The 20,369-nt window shown below is 41.3% G+C and overlaps 1 long non-coding RNA gene across 1 annotated transcript in view; it reads left to right on the forward strand.

Annotated features, from left to right (window-relative positions):
- Positions 1 to 6,435: 6,435 nt before the first annotated feature.
- LOC129097284 (uncharacterized) overlaps positions 6,436 to 20,369 on the forward strand; it is a 43,229-nt gene continuing 29,295 nt past the window's right edge. Inside the window, exon 1 of the long non-coding RNA XR_008531512.1 lies at positions 6,436 to 6,523. This is a non-coding gene — a long non-coding RNA (uncharacterized LOC129097284). The remainder of the gene's footprint in view (positions 6,524 to 20,369) is intronic.

The raw sequence follows: 20,369 nt of genomic DNA on the forward strand, positions 1-20,369 counted from the left end.
CTTCTTGTCTAACTCCCGGCAATAAAGGTAAAAATTTCCCAATTCATAGATGATTTTCTGTCAACCGACTTATTAGTTAATTCAATAATTATCTCTTGATATCGTTCCTCCTTATTATGATCTATATGTTTGAAAAAAATTGGAAAAACCCAGTTTCACATGCTCCTGTAAAATGAATAAACATATCTAACCTCTTCTTAACCTATGTCTCTGTCATTCTCTTATTATTTGTGTTGCAGAAAGTGTCTCCTCACACTGGCAGTTTCTCTCGCTGTTCCTCTAACGGAGTCACATTGTCATACACAAAAAGGTAAATCAGGCACCCAGGCAGACAGACAGGTGGTAAGGAGAGTGCTACAGATTTGAGGTCCCTCAAGCTCATCTATTATCCATCTGACTCCTCGCTGACCCCAGCGTCAGTGACTGTGTAAAGTAAAGGCCTGTTCTGATATCACTCACCACTGTTTGTGTCCATCTGTGTGTGTGTGTGTACGCTCGGGTGTTTGTGTGTTTACAACAGTGTGCTGGAGAGCCTCCCTTGCCTGGTCAATAATTAAAGTCACTGCTTAGTAGGAGGAGAATTTTTCTAGCCTTATTAAACCAGAAAAGATGGCTCTGGAGACATCCTCATTCATGATACATGAGGGGCTGGTGTTTGTATTTGGGGTGATGGAGGGTTGAACACACGCATCATATTTAAAGAAAAGCACAAACCTTAACGAAGAGAGAATTACAATAAGGGTGAAAGTAGAAATAAATATTTCCACCAAAATGATTTGCAGTTTAAACAGGAAGTGGAAAGGGTAAATTGCATAGAACAGCATTCTGTGTCCCTGTTATATTGCTGTCTCATCTACAAAGGCAGCAGTCTAATAATAAATTATGGTCCAAGATTAAAAACCAATTATTTTTTAATACAAAGGGAACACACACCACACTCTTCTTTCCATAAATCTTTGTTTCATCAGAAGCAAAGGGTAATGCAGATCTGCTTCAACATAACATCCAGATGTCATATTTCTCAGTGTGCATGCATGTGAAGAGCAGAAACACTGTGTGCTTTTTTGCTGGACTTTGAAGTATATGTTCCTCCTTTACAATTAGGTCCGGACTGTTTTACACAGATCACATTAAGGCACTCCAGATTACTTCCTAAAATCTGCCTGCCCAAGGCAGCCTGATTGAATTGGCTGCTGCTAATACACAGATTAGGGAACTCTCTCTGCATCCTAATCCTCCCTGCTTGTTCTCCCTTGTCGCAGAGTGGGGAAGGTATGTGAGAACAGGTTAGCCGATAGCAGGCATTCACTGTAGGATTACACTTGCAAGGGCAACTTTAAGCCTGTGTAATTTGGTTGTTAGAGAGAGGCTGTGAAAATGGTGGTATATTATAGCGAGCTTGTGATTGTTGCATATAGTGATTAAAATGCTGCAGAAGCTAGGTTTGCTACAGAATACAGTATGAAAAAATGTGGGTAAGGAAATTGGAAGCAATTAGGTGCAAGAAGTGAAGTGAAGTCCAGTTTATTGGTTGTGATTTATTTTATTATGCCATAGAAACCAAAACCTAAACGAAGTAAGTAGAACTTTAGACTACAGACTAGATTACACAGCATATACACATTCATAGAAAAATGTCTGCACTCGTTGGGAGGTCAACCATAGTGATATTATAATGAAGAGATCCCCAACTACAACCTACACAAGGGGATATGCCGTTATTTGGGGGTACTGTCTTTGGAAATTGTGGAGTAGCTCAATTTATTTAAGAAAATGTTTTTTAAATGTAATATTTAAAGAAAATCTTCCTATTGAGTCAACAACACCTGAACACTAGCAAATGAGAAGAGATGTTGAAATCATCAGCTTAAATTGCTGGACAAACGTTTCAAATAGTTATAATTTTGGATAAACAGTTGAAATAGTTAAAGGGGCCGTGTACCAGATTGGGAGGCTATCTGTTGCCTCTCAGTGGCTCTCAACACAGTTAAGACTGACCTGACACAGGTCGCAGCTAACGGTGCTAACAAAGCCAACAGTGCAATCGACGGCAACAGTGCCGACAGAGCTAACAGTGTTTCTCTGAGGGGAATCCGGAGGTTGGCCGTGGGTCGGGACGGCGTTATCAGCTGATACAGCAGTATGAGCGAAGTGAAGAGTGGCAGCAAGAGGTAGCCAATGGGGCGCTCACATGCAGGCCGGCGGGGCTTTGTCAATAAAGCAAGGAGAAGCTCGGATAACAGAGAGAGCGACTTCACACTCTGCTCACGTAGACATTACTACACTATATCTTTAAATAGCAAATATTTTTTTGCTGAAATTTCTTTGCTCTGAATCCCATATTTTGCACCTTTAAAAGTATTGGATATTGGTAAAAATATCTAAAATGAAGGGATAAACATCTGAAAACAGATAGCTAGCCTGAAGGGTACTTGAGTTCATCTGAGAGGGCTGCACAGGAATGTCTTGACTTAAACTTGAACTTTAGTACATGTGTCATATTCATACATGTACATACATGAAATTTGACCTCTGCATTTAACCCATCCTAAGGAGCAGTGGACTGCTGTAAAGCGCACAGGGAGCAACTTAGGGTTTAGTGTCTCGCTCAAGGACACTGCAGCATACAGACAGTAGGAGATGGGGATCGAACCCACAACCTTCTGATTAAAGGAGGACCTGATCTTAAATATTACAGCATTTCAAAGGTGATCCCCGTCTGTTTAAAAGAAGAGCAGTGGATATTAATGTATTTATCCTACGGGGATATAACCATACAGTATGAAATACAAGTGTAAAACACTTAATTTATTCTCCTTGCACTGTGTTAGATATGATTCTCTCTTGTATCTGTAACTTGTAAACACTTCCACATATGAGCAAAAGGGGGAGCAGTGAGCAGCTGTAAAACACACCATCCCCTGTGCACAGAGAGAGGGCTTCAGCAGACACTGCAGCCTTGAAATCTGAAGTGACAGCTACTTTCAAAGCAAACAGGATGACCGTTCCTATTCTGCTAAGACAGTCTTTAGAAAATTAGAGAATTTGAAGAGCTGACATGTCGATGAACTGGCCTCCTCTTTTCTCCTGCTTATATTTTCAAAACAGGTAAATGGTAAATGCTATCTGAGTGTCTGAAAAGCTGGGGTGCTCAATAGCTGAATGCACCACGATAACTTCAGACACTGTGCCACTTTGTTACACTGCAGGGATGTCCATGGCCATTCAAATCTTCATTCAAATCCCTTACAAGCTGCCTCCAAAGGCAAGTGATTTTTAATTATTTATCTACCTTAGTGTGTGTTTTAAGTGTTATTTATTCATATCCCAAGTGAGGTGACAAATCCCTTGTTTGTGCATATACACACAGACATCCAATTAACTGACATGCCTCTTATTTAGATATCTGAAAACAGTTATGTCTTGGTTTTCTGGTCAGAGCTTAAGAAGTGACACAAAAATTGGGCATCAGCTTTTTTTTTTATAGAAGCATATATCATAATAGGTTGGAAAGTGATGTTACATCTTGCAAAGTCATGTTTCTAATATTTAATTTGGCACCCCTTCCACCCAAAAAAGAGAGCTTTTTATAATGGGATAAAAAAAATGCATTGACATTTAAGTTATGAGTCATTTAATCTCCTCAAATAGCCGTACAGATATGCAGGTTTAAACAGCCAGTCTCAATTTCTCAGGGCCCTTCTAATATGTGCCACACCTGGTTCACTCTATCGTCCCTGAGTGTGTTCACACCTCAAACAAAGAACACTAAAACATCTCTAGGGAGTAACCCAACCCTGGAAGAATCTGCTCCTCCTTTGGGAGCAGTTCTTTTTAATTCCTCAAGCACGCCATGGCCCTACACCACACCACACCACACTACACTACACTACACTACACTACACTACACTACACTACACTACACTACACTACACACACAACTATGTATTCTCACTGTACTCTGAATGGTGCAAGTCATTTGAATGAAGGATTTGGCACACAGGAAACTGCCCAACTCCCTTATATCGCCTAAACTGTTCATGTCTTGGTTCTTTGGATCTGCTCAAAAAAAAATTAATTCATCAACCTACTGTAAGAGTGAGGAGGTGTATTCCTGTGAGTACATGCATAGACGAAAGTGAGTGAGAGAGAGTAAAGAGAGGAACGTGTACATTCTTGTGTGCTTGCAATTGAGTATATGCATGCACTCACTCCGTGAGCTAGCAAGACTCTAAACAACCCCTATGATTAAATCACAAATCAGGATGACTTGGTGATTTATTCAGAAACATGTTGTCAGCTCACTGTTTCCTCCTGAATTCTGTGTGGGCAACTCATACTGTATACAATGTGAAAGTGACACCACAGGAAGCACTACAGGGTCTTTAAGTCTCAAACAGCATGTATAGAACCTGCATAATAAATGTTTGTGAACTGAAACTCTTTGTTACTGTTTCCATTCAAATGTCGAGGTTATTTCACAACCAGACGGTGTCTCTTCATTTCTATGCATCCAGGCCATGAATGTAATGCTAGCCTCCTGGCACACAGGGCAGCCTACCTCTCTGTCTCTTTGTTTGGCGTACATGTGACAGGTGCACAATAGAGCGCCGGACAATAGGCCACTTATTGAGTGACTGGCAGGGAGTGGGATACATCCCCAGATCGTCTGTCACTCTGCAGCCTCGTGCACCCTTCGGCTCCACGGAACAGTGTCAGGTTGCACTCTCCTGTGACCAGGAGGCGAAGGTGCTTGTTGCCATTTTGGAAATCTGGGAGAGGTCACAGAGGTCAAGTTGTAAAAGAAAAAAAGATTGCAATGTATTTCAGTATCTAACTCAATTTGGTGGTTGATTTTGGTTCATAGAGTTATAGCACGTTATGTCTGTTAAACTGTCAAATATGTGACTGAGGCACAGACAGCCAAATTAATTTAGCAGCTTAAAGTGAATTAGCAATAACTGAATCCGGTCATGAGTCAGCGTCTTTCATCACATGTTTTTTAGTATTACTACAAGATTGTATAAATGTTTGTGGTTGTGTGTGTGTGTGTGTGTGTGTGTGTGTGTGTGTGTGTGTGTGTGTGTGTGTGTGTGTGTGTGTGTGTGTATGTGCTATCAGCAGTTGAGATGTTCCACCTTGTCACTGTCAGCTGACTTTCAGTCACCTCTTTGCCTTTCGACAGCAGCTCTCTGAGAAATCAAATGTAAAGATGGTTCAGTTTTCCCAGCATCAAATATAGGACAGAGCTCATTGCATAAATAATAGCCACCAGTGTTTCAAAAATGACATTGTTAATTACATTTTGAATAGCCACTGCATTCATTTCGTCAAATAACGTTAGTGAGACAGATTTATTTTTGTTTTCCATGCCTGGTATTGTATAAAAGAGATGCTAATAATAGTGTTGTGGTTCTTTAAGGTTACTGATCTACACAGCATTGATGTTACCAATTTGTGTGCACAGGATCAATAACGTTGAACCTGTCTTATGCAGTGGTGAAAGAGATATTAAAATCTAGTTCTTAGGCAAAATAAATACTAGAATATAAAAATATAAAAATACTCAATTACAAGTGCATTTTACAGCTTACTTAATATTAATGAAAACTACAAAATTATTATAAGGAAAAGATTACTGTACAGCAGAGTGACCCCTGTCAATGTTATTGTATTATGCAATACATAATTGGATTATCTTTAGTACTGCTCCAACATGCAGCTTTTTAATGTTGTAGCCGGTAGGGGTGGAGCTATTTCTTATAATTAATATAGGGTTGAGTAGTTTAATGTATATCAATGCATCACATTCTATAAACCGATCATGTGTTTTGGATGTGAAATCTTCATCTGCAATAGAAAAACATAAGCAGTCACGTGTAGAGGAATAAAAAAACCGAAATTGACCTTTGAAATGTAATGGAAAAAAGTAGCAGAACATGTTCTTAACTATACACTTATGGTGTTGGGGTTTGCAGCTGAAATGTTCTTTAACACAAGAGGAGAAGCTGTTCTACTATTGCTACTCACTTTTTTTGTGATGGAAGTTCTGTTAAGAAAGCTGTTGAATATTTAGAATAAAACTCAAAAAAATAAAAGAAAACACACACACACACACACCCTGAGGATTTGCTATAATGACTGCAGCAGCCTGTGCTATAAAAAACAATATCCAAACACACTTGGAACTAAAAATGGCACATGCAGCCCTGCTGTGCATTCTCACGCCCTAGTAGCTACTGACAGTACATTTGTAATTCAGTCTCTGTTTGCTCTGCTCCGAGCCTCGTCATATTTTTGCATGAGTAGGTTACAAACTGCTCCATTTTTGAACTTCTCTCTCTCTCTCTCTCCCTCCCTCCCTCCCCTCCCTCGCTGTGAGGGGTGGGGGCAGAGAGCTATTAGCTGTGCGCTGCAAACATCATTAGGAGGGGAGACGCTTTCCACCGTCAGCGCCGGAGCAGAGCAGGGGAGCCCTGGCAACAAGGAGAGACACAAACTCAGCAGCCCGGTTCACCCCACAGTAAGTGGCACAAAACTCTTCATTCAGGGCTCGTTTCAACGACCTGTCATTGCTTTTCACCATAACACTTTTTTTTTTTTAATCTTCCTTTTTGAAGCTGTGAAGAGAAAATGGCTGGGAGAACTGGACAGGGTGGCGCTGACGCTCTCTGTGTGTGTGTTTTTTTTTTTTTTTTTTTTTTTTTTTTTTTTTTTTTATAAATTTACTTCAAAGCCTCGAGAAATGTTTACTTCGCCCTCTGACCTATTTTTAAGTTACCAAACAGTACAAGGGCCGTGTGGTGTTTCCGTGCATGTACTTGTCATTTCGGATCGTGAATGCAAAGTTGTGTTTAAGTGGAGCGAAAGAGAGCGGACGTTTGGCTGGATTGTGCCCGAGCGAGGAGCGCGTCCGCCGGGGTGAGCTGGTGTCGGGCAGCCGCTGTACTTTCGGTAACTGCGCCACTCGACCTCGAACATTTGCTCTTTCCAGACTATTTTTTTTTAGCGCTTAACATTGACATACACTGATAAAATAATGCTGCTTTAAGCCGTTAATGTCTTCTTTTTGAACTATTTTCCCACTGACACGGACTGTCATTGCATTTTTATCTACGTTTCACCATCGCGGAAGTGTTTTCTCTGCACGAAAAGAGACGAACAAACTAACCACACTCCACGTTTGTTTGAGAAAAATGACGACTAAAATGCATGTTTGCATCGTTTATTAAATATTGTAGCTTATGTAATATGGGGGGCTACTACACAGTGTTTCTACCGGCTGGTTGTAAAGGACATAGGGTTTGTGATTGCTGGACTACCCGTGATGTCATTCATCCTAGCTTGGACCATTATATAACGGGACTGTAGGGAAGCCTGTGATAGCAGGCTATTTATACTCTGTTTACACCTCGGAGTTGCACTCAGGGAAGGCTATGCTTCCCAACTGGTCGACTGTGCTTTCACTCACATTATGAATTTAATATGGCAGCCAGATGAGACCAAGTAGATGGACAAATGAACTATGCTATTAAGGAAAAGCTGCATTTGCACTTTCGAGCTTTCTCATTTCCTGAGGATGTCTGTGCAGTTATTTTTGCTATTTTGAACTAAAAAAAAAAGTCCCCAAGTTTTACTTTATTATGTCTCTTCTCGTGTTTGGGCATTCCCTATTATATAATGCAGTTGATTGAGATTGCATTGCCACTTTGCATACTGTATTGCCAAATTACAAAATGCATTTTTACATTTGTACATTGAAGTGCCAAGTTGCAAAAAACCTTGACATTTGAATAAAGAGGTCAAAAAACTTCAATAGTCATAGAGCCTATTAAGTTGCCTTGCCCTGAGCAATAGATGAACAAGTCACCCTATGGTTCTACTGTACAATGCATATCTCACCAAAAGCTATACTCACACTTACAGTATGGCAGCATGTGATACATTTGAATATATAGAAATTATAAACTATATGTAAGCCCATTATATTAACTATGTCACCATTTTTTTGTTGTAACAAACAATCCATATGGAGAGTTTGTATATACTTCTAAAATGCTTAAATGTAAAGGAAGGTTTCAACCAAAAATTGATAAATTCATTGTCAGCTTCTATTTTAAAGTAATGAATCTGAAACTTTTGAAAAACCCCTGTGGGGTCCTCGATCCCCACTTTGGGGTCCTCGATCCCCTCAAATGTCACTGCATCAGACTGCTGCACAAGTTTGTAGGTTGCTTAACCATCAAGCCAAATTTCGGTAAAAATACATAACAAAAACCTGTTGGTCAGAGAAGGGACTAGATGGAAATGTATAGCTGAGCATCAATGCTGTAACAGGATGCCTTGATGTCTAATGAGGGTGAGGAGATGGGTAATAAAGTGAAGGGGACCCAGCATTAATCCCTGTGGAATACCATGATGATGTGGTCTTTAACATCTTGGTTCTTAATGTGACTTAATTAAGAACTGCCTGAGATTTCAACCAAATATGTACAGAATTGGTCATGCCAATAGTGCAATATTGTTAGATGATGAGATGAGACACCATCTGAGTTGGGTCAGTTTTTCCGGTTTTGGAGGTATGGTGAGATGTAAGTGCTTAAACTGGTTTGATTTCATGCAAACTGGCTGAACTGGCATTTGTCATTATGACATTTTGTGACAAATCGAAAAGTAAACTAGATCAGCAACCTGAGCCAACTGAGTCACAATGCTGAATCAACTTGTATTGCACAACTACTAAGCAATATGACATATGTCTGTTTATAAACAGACAGAACCACAAGTGTCTAAGAAGCCGTGTGCAATTTATCCCACTGCCTAGCCCAGGCTGGCAGCATGAAGGGGAGTACATTTCAGTAGTTGTAGTAAGCGGGAAGATGCACATGGCGGCGAACGTTGTGATTGTTTACTAGAAAGTTCATGTGTTTTTTGGGGTGACGGGACAGGGGTTTCTGCCATTGATTGTGGCAAGTGTGCATTTGAGAGATAGATAACTGGCCTAACCTCATGGAGTGGAGATGGAGTTTTTTGCCAATGTCGGCTTCTCTGTGAATTTGAATAGGGCAGTTTTGTTGCTGTGACGTGATGTGGGGGAGCCGAGTGGAAACAGTGCATTTCAGGATATTATAAAGGATATTCAAGGACATGACGGAACAAAAGTTCAACTTCGACACAAGGTCTTTTAAGACGGGGATTGACAACTGACACCTTGAAGTCTTAAGGGTGGTGAGTACATGACCAGAGTAGAGATGTTAGTGCCAAGGGTGGAGGGTGAAGATAGACAGGTTTTTATTGTACACGGTAGGTAAACAGAGGGTCTAGAAGCGTCTATACGAGAAGCAAGTGCAATATTTTTCAGGTTGACTTTAAGAAACCAAACTATAGTGCCCTATGGGCGGTCGTGCCACTGTGAAAGAAGCGTGCTGTTACACCCACCCACCTACCACACACACGCAAACACATGCACATGCACGCACACACATGCATGCACTTCACCACTGCCACCATAGCCTTTGATTCCAGCCGCAACTCACTTTCAAATGGTAATGAGAGGCAATTAGAAGCCAATGTGTCCTAATCACAAGCCATTTAACTGAGCTTGGCTCATTGTCCGAGCCATATGTGCATGCGGACCCACACACTCAAACACACATGAATACGCACATCTGCTAGATTATGCACAAGTCTTTTCTATGTCTCTGGAATTTGCTGAATATGTAAGGAAAAAGAGGAAAGTGGTGTGTGTGTGTGTGTGTGTGTGTGTGTGTGTGTGTGTGTGTGTGTGTGTGTGTGTGTGTGTGTGTGTGTGTGTGTGTGTGAGAGAGACAGAGGGATTTCCAGGTAATGATTGGGTGGAGATTTCACGGCTGAATTAATTAGTGACAGAAATGGCTCTGTGCGCCAACCTGCAAATACGGTCAGAGTGAATGATGGGTAGGCCGGGCAAATTGACCAACCAATGGCTGCAACAGGTGTTTATGTCATTCTGTAGATTAATTAGGTAATAACAGTCCTCTCAACATTTGCTGAGAGAATCATTTGGACAGGTTACACACTGCAGGCAGAGGTGTAGTCAAGGGTAAAAACAAATACGCGCCCTTTACCCATACCCTCTGAGATGTTTGGCGCCTGCATGGGTGAGTTAACGTTCTCACTCTGTACTTGCACATTTTGAGAGATCATGGTGTCTTTACGAGAGCACAGGTTAAAACGAACAAACCCTGCTCTGCTATGAAGTGTGCAAAAGCTGTAAGTGGTGTTGGGGCAGTCCGATAGGCAGTAAGCAGACAGAATAGTATGTTAGTCATGCTCCATCACATGATAGTCTGATTTAATACAACACCACTTCATTAAGAAGCTATCAGCTCTTCTGTGCCACTATAGCCCTGACGAAAACATCAAGTACAAGAAGTGCAAATGTGCTGTCATGAGCCAAAACAAACGTAGACACTTTATCAAGTTATCATGCATAGAAACATATTTAGTTGTTACAACTCTCTCTTAAAAGATAACACTGAAAGTAGACAAAGCAAAGCACACAAACAAATTGCACACAAATTAAAGGTCTAAAGAAAAATGCATTTCAGAAACTTACAATGTTCAACATTGTTCTCCTGTTTCCTTCCTCCCTTCTCTCCTTCATATTGCTGACCCATGCACTTTCACACACAGAAAACTTGAGGTTTGATGCAAGATAATGAAAAAATGATGTCAACCCCTATTTGCTGCATTTGCACAAGACTGGATCCTTGATTGTCTCCTTTTACACAAGCTGCTACATGAACATGAGCATACGCAGGAAAGAAGAGCAGCAATGTCGGTAGTATGGGATAGAAGTAATACAAAAAAAAAAATGTGTGACAGGAATGATTTTGAAATAGTAAAGAGGGTTGGGTGGGGCTGGGGGCAGATCAAGAGATTGAGCTGTCTCGTTGAACCAGGCAGTGCGCTTAGACCTTTTCAGTTTTTCCTTTCATCCTCCTCTATTCATGAGCGCACCGAGTACACATGCATGCACACAAGAGAAAGGACACCCTCACACACAGAATACTGCTTTTAAAGGGGATCAATGAGAGTTTTGTGTATTTTGTGTGAAAGAACATTCCACCGTGTGTGATCGTGTGTGCCTTTTAATGCTTTGTACACGATCTTGTGTTTCTTAGACTGCTGTCTGTACGGGATACAGCGATAGCAATTCAATTGAGATGCCACGGCAGGCAACTAAATCAGCAATTAATCTGAGTGAAAACATGTAAAAATGTAAGGGTCAATAAGACCACATTTTTATGGTCTCTTCAATCACTGAACTTCACTAATGCACTTGTTAAAGGCATAGTGGTCATTTTTGAAACGTATAATCCAATCAAAACATTTATTACAACATTCAAAGGGAATCACTTCTCTGTTTATCACTTCCATTACTTGATCTGTTCTGTGTGTGTGTGTGTGAACATTGGAGTGAATGTATAAATTTGCAGTCTTAGTGACTGCGTGTTGGCCTTGGCTCTGTAATGTCCACCAGTGTAGCTGACATGATGTACAGTAATCTATAAGCCAGGAAGGTTGCTGTAGAAGGCTAAACTGGACTGAACTCCAAAGTGTATAGTGACTAAAAGATGAAAATAAAAAGCTTATAGGCTGTACGAATTTGAGTTCCTGCGTCGATTTGAATCGAATACACCTTTTTAACTAAAAATAGCACTTATGTGTTCTTTTTTTAAACATGGGAAGACCGCCAAAAAAGTCCTTATGATTTTCTTTTCTGGTGTGTCATGTTCGATGTACCGGATGCTCCGTAAAACAAGGTTAGTAACATTAAAACATGTTACGGTGGTTACTTCTCTTTTTATATGTCACTTAGTCGGTCTTTCAAACTCTCAAACCGGAGTCGGTGATTGTTGTGTTATCGAAAACACTAATAAAGTTGGTTAGGATGAGTTTTTTATTGCTGTCGAGGTTGAATGAAGTGTGTTTTGGCAATTGAAAGCGAGGTAAAACAGCTGTTATCTGACTGGATTCTGGTGGCTTTGAGGAGAGCGTATTAGTTGAATGTTTTGTACGATTACAAATTATAGTAGTTGTCGAAATCCCGAAAGATTTTATTCATTATATATTTACTTGAACATGTGTAACCTAGCATAGGGGCGCGTTTACTTGAGTCGATAAGTACCTGCAACTGCTGCAGAGTCATTTCTCCTGAGAAGGAAGCAGATTGTAGCCTTCCCCACTGAAGACAAAAGCCAGATGCTGGTGGGTGCTACTGGCGGATTATGTCCAGTGTAAAAGGGGCTTCAACAACTCATCAAACCGATTAAAATCCTCTGGAGCTGGTTCATACACCGTCTCTACAACAGTCATTTCTGTTCCTGAGCTATACATCAAATGTGTTACCTGTTAGTCATCATTTAATAGTTAATGCAGCATGCTGCTCCTGTGATCTCTCTGCCTTGATTCATATTTGATTACATTCCAAGCAATGCCTGGCTGAGTGGAAAGGGCTCTAAGCGTTGGCCTTTTGAGGGCCAAGTTAAATGAGGGAGAACCTAACTGATAACAGCTGTTTAATGGTATTATATAGTCCATAATAGAGCAATGGCTTTGAGCTCCTTCAACCGTGGCTCACTCAATGACAAACACATTCCTTCAGTCTTCTCTTCTCTTCTCCTTGCCTCTGTTCTCCTCTGCTAGCCTAGTCTTCTCTCGCCGCATCCTTATCGGAGGCAGTGGAGGATTACAGTGGGGAGTTTGACACTGACTGGCAGACAGACAGCTCCTGCAGACTCTTCTCTTCCCCGTAGAGCTCCAGGCCTGGGACAAGGATAAGCTGACAACCTGGGACACAGCCAGATAGATAGTGACGAAGGAAAGAGACGAAGGAAGAATGCTAGGAATTTCTAGGGCTCTATACATATATTGGAGCATGAATGTAATGTCTTCTATTGCCCGATTTTACATTAGCGTTGCATTCCCAGGTATTGATTGTGAAAACGTTGGGCTTTTTTTCGCTCTTCAGGTACTTCTATCACTTTACTGGTGCTTCTACTTCAGTTTCTGAACCTGAACCTGAACCTGAAGCCCCCAGAACCCTCAGCTGCAAGATGGGCGTGTGGGTATCAACAATGACTCAAGTGCGAGCCAGGAGGATATGCATTGAAAGAGAGAGGAATTCAATAACAGGAAAATGGCCAGTGATAGAAACAATCCCTTGAATACCAAAACCCACCCTTCACCAATGTTGCTTTTGGCACACGCTCGCTTTCCATTACTACCGTTTACTTCTTAGGACGCTGATGTCAAGACGCAGCACATGGTAGTGGGGGGGGTGGGGGGACTGCAACTGTGCAACTAAACCACAGGCAGTATTTAAAACAGTGTTTGTAAGGCTGAAGCTATTTCCTCCCCGACAAACCTGTGGTGTGGTTTCAATAGAGCAAGTTTGCTGGATGAGAACTAGATTGCTGGCTTGCTCTGTCTGTCTGTCTGTCTGTCCGGCTGGCTGGCTGGCTGGCTGGTAGTTGTGGCTTGGCCAGTTCATCTTTTTTTTACTGGCTGGATGGCCGTGGATCAGCCTCATCTGGCTGCCTGACTGACTGGATATTATTTCGGTCCCTTCCTCTAGCTATGTAGTAAGCTCATGACATTAGAACGGGAACATTTGTCCGTGACAGTCGGGAGGGGTGCTAAAAAACACTGGTGACAGAGAAACGACCTAGAGAGCCAGGATGTTCCCTGACTGCCCATGAGCCCGTCATCCATTACAGTATCAGGGCCTCTTTAAAGAGAGTCTCTCTGTCTCTTGTTTTTATTTCAACAACCTAGACTAGAATCTTTTATAGATTTCTCCACTTGCCCACTACTAAAGACAGTGTCCGAAAAGTGTCCCTTGAATGTAAAAGATTTGTGCACTTTGCTGGCCGAGGAGAGGAGACTTAATTGGAGCTATAAATTACATAGATGTTCCAAAGCACAGTGCAAGACAAATATGGCAGTACATACCCAATAGGATTCATTTCTGTCCGGTGTTGGGCATAGTACTGCTGAGATAAAATATAAAAGATTTGATATCATCCTGCTCTTCCATTTGTAAAAGTTAAAAGAAATACCAGGGCTTATTTTGAAGAAATGTCACCATTAATACCTCTAATATTACTGCTAGAGTTCTATGTTTAGTATCATTTTCACTCTCTTACTTTTGTCACAACTATTATTTGTTACATTTGACTCAGTGCTTAAGGATGGCCCGACCAAACTGCTCTAACTATATATATGTTGCGTGTATTTGTGTTTGCATTTGACCACGATTGTGTGTCTGTGTATATTAAGCTAGATATTGTATGTGTGTGTGAGTGTGTTTGTGTCGGCCGCAGCTCAGGCTTGTGTTTTTTGCCAGGGAGTGAGTGTGCAGCAGGGGTCAGGTGATAAGCTACGACACAGATAAATGAGGTTAATGTGAGGTTTCATCGGCCAGGTCTGCCTCTCTGACACTGTCAACTACTATCAAATGCCACAGTGGGGGAGTTAACTCGGCTGCCAAATGACTCCGGGGCCCTCTTCCCCTGCATGTGTACATTGTTCAGAGTGATGCAACGGCAGCAACGTTTGCACACACTCATTTTCTTTACAAACTCGTGATGTAAAAAAACCCTTGTGCAGATGCAGACGAGAACAAGACACACTCATTCATACACGTCTTACACATTATACATACATTCACAGCAGATATTTGCATGGACACACAGCACATAAACAACACACACTCTTGGTGCAGCTGTGTGTACGCTAGTGTAGGGGCTTGCCCAGGGAAAATACCTGTGGTAGGAGAAGAAAGTTGACCTAATGGTAAATTACTAGACATCCTCATTAGACTAAAATAACTCTTTTTATACATGCCATAACCTAAATGGTTCTTACGGGAACTTTCAAACTTCCCAGATGTCAGATTGTAATAAGACATAGTTATAGTATCAGGTTTTTCTTTTTTTTTACGAGATCATCATCATCATCATCTTCATAGAACAAATAAGCATCTTTCAAACCCACATTTCACCTCAGGGGTAACGAGAAGGCTAATTTGTTAACCCATGCAGAAAGGAAACGTAAGACTAGTGATTTAAAAAAACAAGTTTGCTATGTACAGTATTTCTGCTGTTTGATGGTCTGATAGTCTACTACAGTAGTCAAGCTACTGTCGATGTGGATGTTTCTCCCTGTAGTTACACAGTTAAAGTATTTATTTGTCCAAACCATTAAAATAGGTATATCCCTTTTTAAAAGTATCTAAATATTTCTTCTTCATATTGAGGTTTAAACCTCTAAGTATAAGGTGTAATGTTTCACAATAGTGATCAAGGCCCTTAAAGATAAAATGACTGGGCTTAACTTTTAGCGTCAGTTGTTGATTTTCGGTCTTTGCCTGCTTCCTTTTACATTCATTTTCATTTTTCATTTTTTCGTCTGATAGCATGCCCCATAAATGTCACAGCAGTGCAACTCAGACACAAAAAAAAAAAATGTTCGCTCGCCACATTTACTGCACTGTTTGATCGGTAATGTGTTCTGAAAGTGTTGGTACAATATTTCCAACAGCACTTGAAAACATCCTGCATTGAGACAGATTCAGAATGGGCTCCTATTACGCCTGTCTGTCAGATGTGCAGTGTTAACCACTAACCTAAAAAAATTAAATAAATAAAAAAACCTGCCTCCTATCAAACCGTTCACCACCAATTAGCATCAAAACCAAACAACAGACAATCTCTCTGAGAGCAAAGATGCTTTTCTCCCCCTTCTTCTTTCACCCCAGTGCTTTGGTTTCTGAGGCGAGGGAGGGAGTGAGCGAGGGAGTGAGCGAGGAGTGAGCGAGGGAGTGAGCGAGGGAGCGAGCGCCCAGTCAGCTTGGTTTAATGCTACATAACGTGCCATTAGCTCAGCTAGCGACTTGCCCCCACACTACCTTTCGCGCGGCTGCCTGATGGATAGCTGAGTGCATTTGCAACCTGACAGGACACGCTACCTAACTGTAGACTACTGCTGAAAGAGTGGGGTGTGTTGGGGGGTGGGGGGGGTTGAGAGTACAGAGACAGCGTAACCCTTTTAGGAGGCACTTCATGGATACCATTTACACTTAGAGCAGCAGGACTGGTGTTTTGGGACAGATTTTGTGTGTGCATGTGGGGACAATATGAGTAAAGGGAATGCAAAATTCATGGTGTTTCGGGACATCAAACTTGAACAAAATACATCTGTCAAAACTGCCATGGCTAATTTATCACACACAAACTTACTGTATATCAATTTCCGAATATTTATTGGTGAGCTAATGGACAAACCACATCCTTCAGATAAAATCACCAAAGGACCCTCACAGCTGATGGTGTGATTGTACTGTATCTGCTGACTCCTTTACTGAATGAGCGCATTTAAAGTGTTTACGACTGTATAATGTGGCGTTTTCTGACAGAAACACAACAATAGTAGCAGTTGTTTAGACTATGTCAGACACAAGTTCTGAATTCACATTTCTAAATAAGTGTATACATGTGCATGGCTCTCAAATTTCAAACAGTGTACCTTTCAGCGACTCGCTGAGTTCAGGTCAGAGAGAGGGTTCAAGGTACCCTAATGTCTCATCGATGATACTGCTGATAAAACTTACTCCAGCCTGCCTCTCAAAATGCATGGTCTCCTTGTAGAAGAGGGCAAGCAAAGGTTTTTCTGGGTCTCTAAAGGAAACCCACTGGCAACATGGAAACACAAACACACACACACACACACACACACACACACACACACACACACACACACACACACACACACACACACACACACACACACACAGACACATTTATTGGATTTGAGGTTCGGTCAGACTGACTTAAACTCCATGACCTTTTTTCGAAGGAACTAGATTGACCCTGAACCCTGAACCATGTGAGGGCCCACATCTGCTAATACCTGTTTACAGTGAACTGGTATGAACCTACTGCTGCTTATCAATCTGTTTCCAGAGACATTCAAGAGCTATGCTGTCAATGAGAACGGGACTATTAGAGCTGAAGCCAGATTGTTTCCCAGTATGTTCCCTCCTCTTTTGTGGGCATCACACATGTTTTCTAGTGTGAATAAACCACTTTATACAGCAAGACATGACCGAATTGTTGATACATGAGTAACTGTGTGCAAGATAAACTGTTTTCATCTGTTTTGTCATCGTGCATGAGCACAAGGCCGGAGTTTGTTCTGGAGGTTGACTGTACATTTGAGTTTTTGAGTTGGTTTTGCTCAACACGGTTACAAAGTATGAGCCACTGTCTTGCAGCTTGATTATTTATGCTGACTGCTTGTGTTTATATTTGGTTGCCTGGGTAACGGCCATCTATTGATAAATAAGGAACTACAGATGTCAAGGATACCAAAGCAAAAGGCTTGCAAAATACTTCTCCGTGTCGGTTGCCATTTTTTGCAGCCTGTGTGTCAGGGTGTGCATTGTTTGCTATGTATGCTTGTTTTTAAAAATGCAGTCATCAACAAGCATATAAATGTGTGTTTCTAGTGTGAGTATGTCTCACTGCCTATCTGCTGACCACCGACATGTCTAGGCTTTATCAACGTGACCCACAGGTTATCTGTGTTTCATGAAATCGCTCTTGGAAGTGACCATCTGTGGTGTTGCACCTACGGCTGTCGCAATAAACGCAATATTGCAATTCTCCACATGCACAAGTTCAAAGATTCACATTGCAAAAGTGCTCTTTCAATCCCCAAATCACAACACAGAAACTCAAGTCCCCTCTCCCACAAACAAACCATGGTCTAATTCTCAGAAACCTTGCACAAGGCTGCTAAGAAGCTGCTGGATTTGCAGGGTTTCTATTTGAACTTTTTGCAAAGGTTTTTCTCCGTGTGTTTGCCAAGAGCAACACATGATTAGTGTCCACCAATAGTAATACTGCTTAGTCCTCTCTGGTCCAGCTTTGGAGAGGAGATTTATAGGGTTTATGTTGTTGTTGTTTACTTGTAATCTTTTAAAACTGAGGCACAGTTTCATAATGCCTCGTAAAAGTAGTAAGCTTGTGTCCTGTGCTCATTTATACTCTTTTCTGTCTGTAAGCCCCAAGAGACGTGGAAAAACTTTTTGACCAGATGTGGAACGGCTCATCGTTTTTCTCAGAGAATGACCTGCAGCTTTGCACCAGTGTCACTTTTTCACATCCGGTACAACTATTTTCAGTTGCCTTTAACTCAACAGCATATGTGAGAAAGACATAAAACATATATCACAACTACAGTTATGATATTTCTGATATCGTACATGTGGTTGGATGGATTTTGCAAATATCATTTTTAGTCCAGTGCAGTATATCTCAGGCACCTCATCTTGTGAATCCATGTAACTGAATATAACAGAAGTAATGTCAGCCGTGTCTCGCAGAACAAACTGCTGTGAGTCATGGAAGATTTCCTGCCTGATTCTCAACATTTGTGTGTGACTCAGTGTGAGCTGGACCTGGCTAAAGTACGTCTGTTGCCTCAGTTCTGTTAGATGTCTAAATACAGAGTTTTGATTTACTCGACCAGATAACATGTTTGCGGTTCAGAGTACATCTGAAGTCTGCGAGAGCTATTTTTGGAGCCTGCAAAGTTTGCAGATGTTGCTTTCTGTGAAACGTTCATAGGTCACAGACTAAACGTCCAGATGATCCTTCCACAAGGGAGATAAAAAAACAAAGAGCTGACTATGCTATTTCCAAATAATATACCAGTAAGCGGCATTTAACAATTATGCATCGAGACCGTTCATTTGACTTTAATGAGGCCTTTCAATTCGCCGGGATATTTTTTTAATCCTCTAAATTGATCCTTTAATATGCACTCAGCTTTGTATAAGCTACTTCTGAAATATACAATACTATCCAGTTAAACCAGATTCTAACCAGCTAACCACTTCAAATTACAAGCTGACATGTCACACGCAATTCAGAAAGGTTTGACAAATAGTCTTCACATATTACATGCAACATGAAGGTTTCTGAAGCAGTCTGAGGACCCCCACCCAGTCCCCGGTGAGGAATATACAGGCTCGTATTTTGGAGGTGTTTCAGAACACTTCATTGAAATAATAATGTCAACCATACTGTTAAGTGCAAAAACACCAGGAAAACATGAACTCAGTGGGTTGGTGAATTGAAGGGAGGGGCTGATATTTAAAAAAAAATGTTGTCATCTCTTGTGGCCCCAATAACATGGTGATTCCCCCTGCTGCTTCATTGGGGGAATCACTCAATTATTGAATCAATGCTATGTGGCTTGAGTGGACGTGTGAGTGTGTGCGTGTAGCCATGCACACCTACTGGACTTAGAGCTTGTTGGATGTGAGTGTGTGAGTGTGTGTGTGTGTGTGTGTGTGTGTGTGTGTGTGTGTGTGTGTGTGTGTGTGTGTGTGTGTGTGTGTGTGTGTGTGTGTGTGTGTGTGTGTGTGTGTGTGTGTGTGTGTGTGTGTGTGTGTTTGTGTGTGTTGAGGTGGACTGAAAGGAACTGCAGTAATTTCACAGAGTGAGAACGGTGCCTGCCCCACTTTCAGTCTTTTAATCATGTATAGACACTCGGGGCACTCCTGTGTGTGTGTGTGTGTGTGTGTGTGTGTGTGTGTGTGTGTGTGTGTGTGTGCACTTGTGTGCGTACGGTATTTGTATTAATCCGTGAGTGCGAGAGAGGGTTTTGCTACAGTATGTGTCAGGAGAGATGCACTTAGAAGTCCCTGAACCGAGACCAGCTGTGTGTTTGTGTGTCTTTCTAATGCATATGTCAGAATCGGTCACTACGGCACCACTGTCCTCATTTACACTTCTGCATCTGGCTTTGTTGACACTGTTTCATGGATTGAACTTCTTCTGCTTGTTGAGCTGGTTCAGAAATGTATTTTCTGAGATTTTGATCCAAAAACTGAAAGAATACAAGAGCTGAAACATGATATTTCTATTATAAATGATGTGAATGTTAAAGATATGTAAATAATCTTTAATGATTTTCTACTATTCACTTAAAATTACTATAAATAACCTGCTTATCGTTAGATTCAAAACTTTAGATACCAAATACATTTTGAATGTATTCAGTAGTGGCCATCAACAGCTAACTTCAATCTCTACTGGACATTGTGTGTGTGTGTGTGTGTGTGTGTGTGTGTGTGTGTGTGTGTGTGTGTGTGTGTGTGTGTGTGTGTGTGTGTGTGTGTGTGTGTGTGTGTGTGTGTGTGAGCGCGCATGTTTTTTTCTCGACCCTCCAACAATGTTATCTCAGTCTGACCTTGTAGCAGTTTGTAGCCCCATGATGCCCATCCCTGTGACTAACATCCATCTTAACAAGCT

This window comes from Anoplopoma fimbria, chromosome 10 (assembly GCF_027596085.1).
Source record: "Anoplopoma fimbria isolate UVic2021 breed Golden Eagle Sablefish chromosome 10, Afim_UVic_2022, whole genome shotgun sequence".
NCBI classification, from domain to species: domain Eukaryota; kingdom Metazoa; phylum Chordata; class Actinopteri; order Perciformes; family Anoplopomatidae; genus Anoplopoma; species Anoplopoma fimbria.